The sequence below is a fragment of the Platichthys flesus genome, chromosome 20, assembly GCF_949316205.1.
Source record: "Platichthys flesus chromosome 20, fPlaFle2.1, whole genome shotgun sequence".
NCBI lineage: Eukaryota > Metazoa > Chordata > Actinopteri > Pleuronectiformes > Pleuronectidae > Platichthys > Platichthys flesus.
Genome location: NC_084964.1, coordinates 13,634,169 through 13,643,083, shown reverse-complemented (window position 1 = coordinate 13,643,083; position 8,915 = coordinate 13,634,169). Strand labels below are relative to the sequence as shown.

The following is an 8,915-nucleotide window of genomic DNA, read 5'->3' as shown; positions in this document are numbered from 1 at the left end:
CACAATGTGGCTGAGGTGGTTTGTTTTTTTTAAACTCACCCTTGTGAATATTAATGAGCCGAGGGATTTGAGACAATGTTTAGTATCAATTAACACTTTTAATAAAAATCCAAACATAATCCTGATTGAAGAAAAATATTCATTACAGGGGCCAGTGACATCAACGGATAGTAGGCCATCTTCATCCTGGAGAGAGGAAAAAATGATCAGCATTTTTTTTTCTCCTATGGAATCGTCTACAGAGTCTGGTGCAGAATGACGTCATTGGTAATTTTGGCTTTGTTTCTGTTTAGTTAGGAGTACATGTTCTATTGTGCTAACATTAGCTAATCAGAATAGCATTCACTGTAAACCTGAATGGTAGTTAGCTTAGCTTGCTTGTGGAATACATTCTTTAAAGCATAGTTACACCTGACAATAGTTGACACAAGACGCTAAATAACTGGTGTGTTGAAGTTAATAAGTGTGGCGTGACAAGGGGGAGGGGGAGGGAATGGCTTCCTTGCAAAGTATGAAAGATACTGAGTTGAGCGATTGACAGCCTTCATGTCAGTCAACAAATATGACCAAAAAAGCTTTAATGCCATTTGAAAGAATTTAGAACTCATTCTACTTCATGTTTCGTTGCAGCGGTTTGATGTGTCGATGTTTTGTGATACTAACAAAGCAGACATCTGCAGACGTGAGACTGTTCACTGATCTTGATCAGTGAAGGCTGTTCTCACACTTCACCATCACTTTAGATGGAAGTGAGTGACAGGTGCATACATAAAAAAGCCTCATTGCAATAAGAGCTTCAATAATACTCTTAGATGTGACAAGTATGAATAGCTTATGTTTAGCATTTCATTTTTGTCTTTGTGTAAATGCAGTATAAGATTTCAGAAAAGTTGACGGCTTTTTTTGTGAGCAACTGTCTTCGTGTTTCTTTTCAGCCTGTTCGAGTCCACTGAAACTCTTCCTCCACTTCCACTCAGGTTAATCAGGAGTAATTTAAACTCCAAAATTCCTGACAGTACATTTTCTGATGGTATTGCCTGTATGTTCTGCATGGCTGTTTGGATCAAAGACTGGTTATCTCTTCTATTGAGCTGTTCTAACCTCTGTCCACTCTCATTACACACAGGCACCGCTGAATTTCCTAAGCAATCAGGTCCAGCGTATTCGGGCAGGTATAGACCACGACACCTTAACAAGTTAAAATGCAAAGCCAAGTAGAACATTAAATCAGAGTGAATGAGACAGCCGATACCCAGAGTCATCAAGTTCCTAGAAGAGAGACGAGACACCCAGTGACATGTCTGTACATACAGCAGGAAAACAGATGCCGTGTAAGGTATTCAATTATTTTAACAGCTACTGTCAGGGTTATAAGGGTTTTGCAATCATAGATCACTTCTCTGTCTTTGTCTTAATTTCTTATTTTTAAAACGCTTGAAATCAAATAAGTGACACTCTACATAAACATTAATATATACATTCATTCAAAAATACACACTACCGGTCATCCACTTAAAAATATCCTCTGCTTTAGTTATCCTGACTTATTTTGATGTTGGATTCAGAAGGTACGGGCCTACAACAAATTCACAGGAATTGATACGTGCATGTATTACACAAAATCCTGCAACAGCTGGTGCTTGTGTGCATTGCGTGTAATTTGTGCGCATTTGTCTGTATATATTGCTATAATGCCGAAGAGCAGAACAGCTAGCTGGGGGGGGGGGGGGGGGGGGTTGTAGAAAAACTATGCTTGCGTTATTATAGTAACATAGATTTGTTAATAGGAAATCTGATTTTCATGATAGATAAATCCACAAAACCATAACCACAAAATTCTAATATAAATAACATATGTAACGTGTAACTTTAATGGATCATTTTTGAAAAGTCACAACAAATGTTTCAAAAAAAGCCCCAAGTCTCTAGTGGATGCAGTAAATATGACATAATTTTCTATCGAGACGGCAGATCAACACATTTTTTGCTCTAGATTATTGCACATTTCCCTTTATCCTTATCATAACTGTCAGTAACTATTATCAGTGCTACTCAAATAGTTTGCACCTGGACAGGCTGTCTATTCAGTGTACAATCTGCAATGAATAGGTTTTTTTTTTTACAAGATAGAGATATTCCTCTAATTTTTCTCGGTTTTGTAATTGAATTTGTTGTTAAAAATCACATTATTTCTCAGTTTACACCAACAGTAAATGCAAATAAAATAGGCAAACCCGGTTTTGAAGAGACTCTGAGAGTTTTAATGTCTCATGCTGATGCACAAGCTTTCTCAGTGGCTTTTCAACCCCGAGAAATGTCTTTAAGTCCTGACGGCAACGCTGAATACTTGTAATTAGTTGACATGAACTCTTGTTGTACCCACCGCTCTGATTAAAGAATCCGCCAGCATCGTGAATCTGGGTTATGCGTGGTATTCTGGGTAAACTGGGGGGCTCTTTGGTGGGGAGAGGTTGGGAGGTGAGGGCAGATCTGAGGGTTTCGACGCTGAGACGCACCAGCTGTGTTTATAGATTCCCACTGCACCTGCTGGGGTTACGGAGCAAGTGCACTGAGGGATTAAGCACTGGGGCACTGGGAGAAGTAGAACAAGGAACAACAGATTCATGTTAAGGAAGCATGTCAACACCTCCCTGGTGTCTGTGCTTAAAGCTATTCATTGTTGGTTGCTATGTAGGTTTCTAACTAATCTCTGCTCCTTTTTTTTTCCTTAGCTGCTAATCAAATATGCTCAGCTGAAGAGGAAATGTGCCAAACTGTGCACAGAGGAATTTGTGCAGACACAAGAGGACAGAGAACATTAAGATGGAGATGAGGAAGATAAAAGCCGTTGGACATTTAAATTTAGCGTCCGAGGACATTTACTGTTTTGCTGGAGTGTGCTAGTTCTTGATTACAATGTTGACATTTTACTCGGAATTAACCTGATTAAAATTGAGCGTAAAAGCCCACAGCTCAGCATTTCTCATGATCACAGGAGATGGATTAAGAAAGAAGGCTTTCAAATTGAATATACCTCTCCCTGCTCAGCCTGCTAATTGTACCATTTACCACTGCTTGAGTCACTGACCGACGCTATTTAGTCAAACTAATGATGATGCACAGTCCACGCCATCCCACGATAATTAAAAAAAGTGCTGTCTCTTTTTCTGTATTAGCTATTGTATTTTTCAAATAAACGGATGCATGCAATAACAAAAAACTTTAAGCTTCAGTTACTTTATATCTTTATATCGCACCCTTCAATGTTAGCAAGTACATGCATTTTTTTAAAGATCTATTCTCTGTCTTGTGTTATTGATTACGCAAAGTATAATAATTGGTTTATAATTTAGCTCAGACCTATGACACGTATTGTGGTTACTATTCTGTGTTTATGTTTCTTGTTTGCTTTTAATTCTTGTATAAGATGTTCTTAAACTAAAGCTGGTTAACCAAATACTGAACATCACCAGAAACGGAATCAAAACTCTTGAAATGCTTAAAATGACCTTGAGTTTTCCTGACATGTGACTTCTCTTCTGTGGAGCAAACAAAGTGTATAGCGTCATAGAGCCAAAAATACAATTTGGCATTAATCAACAAAAGAGAGCATTAAATTCACATCCTGTCGACAGTAATCTTTTCCTATCGTTACTTCAATCTTTCACAAATTTGCCTCACGCGACAAACTAAACCAAACTGTGACAATTGAGTTGATAGAGCATTTAAATTGTTTTCATAATGGTCATATATTTAGTTTTGGTTTGGTTTTATTCTATTAAAGAGCAACCTACTCCTTTTTCATATTTATGCCTAACCTGTTATGTCACACACTTACAAGGACTTATATATAAGACTGAATTATTTACATCCATGTCCCAGCAAGAATATTGTTACCATACTGTTTATTCTTGCAGGTTTATTTACACTTTAAGAACAAATTCAGAATTCATCCATCTTTGGAGAAGAGAAAAAATGGTTTTGCTGTGATGCTCTCCCTCCTCTGGCCTGACTGACTCTGATGTCACCGGTGTCTCTAAAATAAAATGCCCATGTGTCCCCGTAAACACACAGCATTTGTTCTGAGGCAGAGAGGCACTACAGAGAGGGGAGCGTGGCTCCTCCCCGGCAGCACTGAGCCTGACCGAGCCAGGGAATAAGTAAATGAATAAATAGGCTGATGTTGAATTTTCCCCCCACTTGCCTCCACTGACACAAATAGGATCTACAGTAATTTATAATGCTGTTAGAGAGGCGGCTCTCTCTCTAACCGAGGTGTCTGTCACCTCCCGAGCAGGAAGCCTCTCAGTACCGGAGTGGAGGACCTGCAGCACCCTGACATCCTGCTTTGCTATTCCACACACACGCGGCCCAAAGGCTAAGTGACATCAAGCCTCATTATTGTCATCACATGCCACATTTGTAACTGGTTAGCGAGCAAATTGTGATAAAATAGGCTGATGCCCCCTCTGAGTATCTCTGGCTGCACTAGCTGGACTTTCCATAATGTGGTGAACCACATATGTGTGAGCAAAAACCAGAGGATCTTTTGTGGCACAATACAGATTCTCTTACATGTTGTACTCTTGTTATGTAACAGAATGGTTATTCGTGCTGATATCTCTCTGGATTTTTTACTTTAACTGTTGGACCTGTACTGCTGGGATTCTATTTATATTACACAAGAGGCTGAGACTACATCCACACTATTTTTTTGTTATCTAAAACCTTCTCGGTTTAAACAAGCTTTTTGACTCTTTCGGTTTTAATCCCCGTCCATACTAACACATTCACACTGTTTATGCATGTGCTGGTGTAAACTGGAAGCATTTGGTTGTTAGTTGTGGAACTGTTGCTTATTGCTTGCGTACCACCTCATCTCCTATATGCATGTGAGCAGTTATATCATTGGGTGGGGGTCTTGTGATAGGAGCCTGAAAAATCAGTGAAGGCTATGACGTGACTGAAAAGACCCAATCAGTAAGTGGTTGTTAAAGTGTTTGCATCGTTTCTGCCTGTCCAGCGTTTCCAAACTTCTCTGTTGTTACTCTAAAACTCCGGAGTAGTGTGTATGCCAGTGTGCACGTATCCGTAGCGGAGGTGATGCATTGTCAAACAAAGGTGTAGCAGTGCATATCCAGCCCTGAGCAGTCTGTGATGTAAGCCCTGCACTTCAATTCATATGAGCATTGTCTCTAAATGCTCTGTGTTGTTTCCGGTGATCTGCTGCACATATAGTTTCTCAGCGGTACAAGTCTCTCTCTTCTTTCTTTTTTTTTTTTTTGTGTGTTTTTAAATCCATGAGCAGACATAATGAGGAGGAAAATCTCTGGCTTCATCAAGCTCAAATTGGCAAAATGAAAATCTGTCTTAAACAAAGGGAGAGACCCCCATGGCGTCTGGGTCTACAGTTTCTGTCACATATATTCCTTGGAGGTTTCATGTGACAAAACACAGAAAGTTGCTTTGTCCCTCCTCTTGTCACGTTACACCCCTTACCCATAGGTTTTTTTTCTCCTTCCTGTTGTCTGGCTGTCTGCGCTGTCAGCCCATAGCCTGGCACCTGCTCTCATGTTCCTAATTAGTCTCATTTAATTAATTATATACTGCAGCTCTCCTTCTTCTTCTTCTTCTTCTTATTTCTGCTTTCCTCTGGATTCTAGTGCCTTTGTTTCAAACTTGCAGAGAAGAGAAGAAGCTCTCAGTTGATCGCGGGTCCTCACTTAAGGGTTGTGACTTTGTTGCCTGTGTGGATTAAGAAACTTATTAAGCTCAACACTGTTGCAACACACGTGACAATGAGGGTATCAGATGAGAAGTAATTGAACGTCCCTTCATTAAGTTTCTGTGTGTTACCTGTTTCTCTGAAGTTCTTTGTGATGCAGGCATTGCAGGTGATGTTGTTGTCGTGCTGCAGGTTGTTGTGTCATGGTGGTAAGGAATACCCTGGTGAATTAGCAGCTTCCCAGCTGCTAGCACCATCCTCCAGTTACACCAGGAGGTAAAAATGTGTTAAAGAAAAAAGGTTCCATCAAATATTTACCAGCTGATCAACACGGCACAAAAGAGAAAGATCAAACCTTTGAATGAACGGGTCAACTACGGTCTCATCGAGTTTCCAGCAGAGAAAACGGACTCAAGGAGGACCGGAGGAAATCATGTTCATCTCGTTGTTTCAGATTAACACTCCAAAGTAAGAAAAGCTAGAGGAACTCAACAATTATTAGGTTAGCCATTCATTTGTTTATTATTTTTTTGTTTCATACAGTAGTGTTTAAAAAGAGTGACTCCATTTGCTGCAGCAGCTCATTGGACTCAGTTTGCAGTAAAGGAGTCAACAGTAAAGAGAAAAGCATAGAAGTAAAGGAATGATTAGAAAGCTTAGATTAAGATAAGATATGCACGTTTTGATGATAATCAACAGATGTTAAGATACAGAGTACAACATTAAAGATATTGTGCACGTTCCTGCGCCTTGGCCCTATTTTCCTTGCTGTATTTACAATAGCCTTAGTTACCAGCCTCTGTGTTGGTGTCACCTCCTGCTTCTGTCTGTTGGTTTGTTCTGTTTATTTGTCAGCAAGACTGAGCAAATAGAACAGGACTGATTTGCATCAAACCTGGTGGAGGGATGAGGCCTGGCCCAGTGAACAATCCAATAAATTTGGGTGAAAGGTCCGGGACCCTCACAAGGGGTCACGCATGACTCTAAGGGAGTCTGATCACTGGGATAGAAAGACACTTCTCTGCAATCTTCTTCTTTCATTGTGATCAGGAAGATGTATTTCCTTGTATTGGGGAGGTCAAAGGAAAGGAAACTAGAAGGACACTTGTTAAAGGAAGTAAAAAAGGGAATGCTGTATCTATTTCAAAACTGCTTCACTTCTCCACAAAGTTTTAGATACATTTATATGTTCATTGAAGGGTGTTTACATTTGGGTTTTGTTTTGTATGGAGAGGTCTCACCGGAGCCCCCCCCCCACTGCCGCCAGAGATCATTTCCTCAAAGACAAACAAGTGGTTTTGGAGGGGGGGGGGGGGGGTTCGCGCTTCAACATGACGATTGACTTTATTTAGCGCAATAAAAACATTTATTTGTTTGAACAATTACGTGCCCTGCTTTCACTCGGGCTGGTGTCATAAGGACCTGTTTATGGAGGGGGGGGGGGGGATGACAAGAAGTCGAGTTGACAGGCCTGGAGTGAGACAGTTAAATGCCCCTTGCTGCTCTGGATAATTAATAAATAAAGTACCAGGGGAGTCCTGTCATGGCTTTCTCTATGACAGGGGCTGTCTCCAGTGCGCTAAAGCATTAAATGACCAATTCCTGTCAGGCTAACTTCCACTGCACTCCCCTGGCACCCTCTCCCTCATTCTCCCTCTCCCTCTCTCCCTCTCTCCCCCTCTCTCCCTCACACACACACACTGTCTCTCTTTCTTCCAAAGAGAGCTACTTTGCTCTCTTTGCTCTGAGTTTTTCAGCGACTGATGGCTCTAGTTCATTTCTGCTGAATTAATTGGTCCCTGAATGAATTCTGTTGACAGGGCAATTCATCATGTGTTTGGCCTGACAGTGACTGGGGTGTTGGGAGTGCGGTGGTGGGGGAGGCGAGGGGGCGAGGGGAGCTGCAGGAGACGCTGGGGTTACGGCGGGGTGGGGGAGAAAGGATGGGGGTTGATGATTGTGCCCTCTCTTCTACCCCGCTTCTTTTTATTCCCCGCTCTGCTAACAGGAATAGCCTGCATCAAATCCGGTGGAATATTTCCCCCCGGTTGCAAACAAACATGGCGGGCTGACAGATCCAGCTGATTAGGGAGCTCTTCTGTCGGCTTTGGAGGATACCCCCCTATTACTGGCCAGTCAGGTAGCAAGCCCCGTTAGCCCGGGACCGCTGGCGCCTGTTATTGTGGGACCTGACACGTTCGCTAAGTGAGGTGCATTTCATTAGGCTTTAATTGCATCATGTATCACACAATAGCCATTAGGGTAATTATTTACTGGTGAAGGGTAAATGGGTTTTGGTGGCGGGCTGAGCCGGCGAGCCAGCTCTCCTCGCCTTGGCAAAAGGTGTGGCGCTCACCTATGTGCTAACAGGTATAATAAAGGCTCATTTGCTACGTTTGGAAATGTGCTGTCATCCAAACCCCTTCCCAAGCCCCCCCCCCCCCACCCAACCTCCTTTTTATTTTTCTCCCCCTTTCCCCACTATTTCTTTCAAGCGAGCGGGGCACTTATTATGTCCAATCCATCAATGCTCACTCATTAGGAACCTCCCCTCAAGTATCCTCTGGATGGCCTCACGCAGCAAGAGTCAAAATTACCTCATAATTGCTGCTCAGGCATCATAACAAGCGAGGCTGCCCCGCTGACACGGCCGTACAAACAGGTCTAACACAGGAATTGATGGATACTGGAGAATCGTATTATATATTGCCAAATCCAATTAGATACAGCACATAAAGCAGCAGATCCATTCCCCCTCTTTTCATAACGTCCAAGACTACTGCTCGGATATAAAGACGTGAAATGCATTTTCATATATTCTCCACGCGCCGCCCCTCCACCCCCCGTCCTGGAGTGTCACCGCAAATGATAACATCCTGAGGATTTATTGTACATTTGACACACCAGTAACCAAATTATAATTCGGTCGCCGCAGCATATTCATGGAAGCGCCGAACAAATCGCACGGCGAGCTGTTCAGTCGACGCGTGTTAGTGCGAAGCGGCTCCAGGAAAGGTCAACAGTTGGATCCGACACTGTGGTGCGCGGCGTTGTACAGGATGAGGTTCACTGGTACGATACCTGACATAGGTGTATTTCCTCAGCGCTGTCAAAACTATATTAGCACGCACACACCCGCCCACATGTGGAGCCTCCAACCTGCTCTTTCCTCAGGAGTGATTTCCACAAC

The 8,915-nt window shown here is 42.3% G+C and overlaps 1 long non-coding RNA gene across 1 annotated transcript; it reads left to right on the top strand.

Annotated features, from left to right (window-relative positions):
* The first annotated feature begins 934 nt into the window (after nucleotides 1-934).
* On the top strand, nucleotides 935-3,192 carry LOC133975755 (uncharacterized). Its single transcript, XR_009924787.1, has 3 exons — nucleotides 935-977; nucleotides 1,127-1,336; nucleotides 2,733-3,192. It is a non-coding gene; the product is annotated as an uncharacterized LOC133975755 (long non-coding RNA).
* Nucleotides 3,193-8,915: the final 5,723 nt, after the last annotated feature.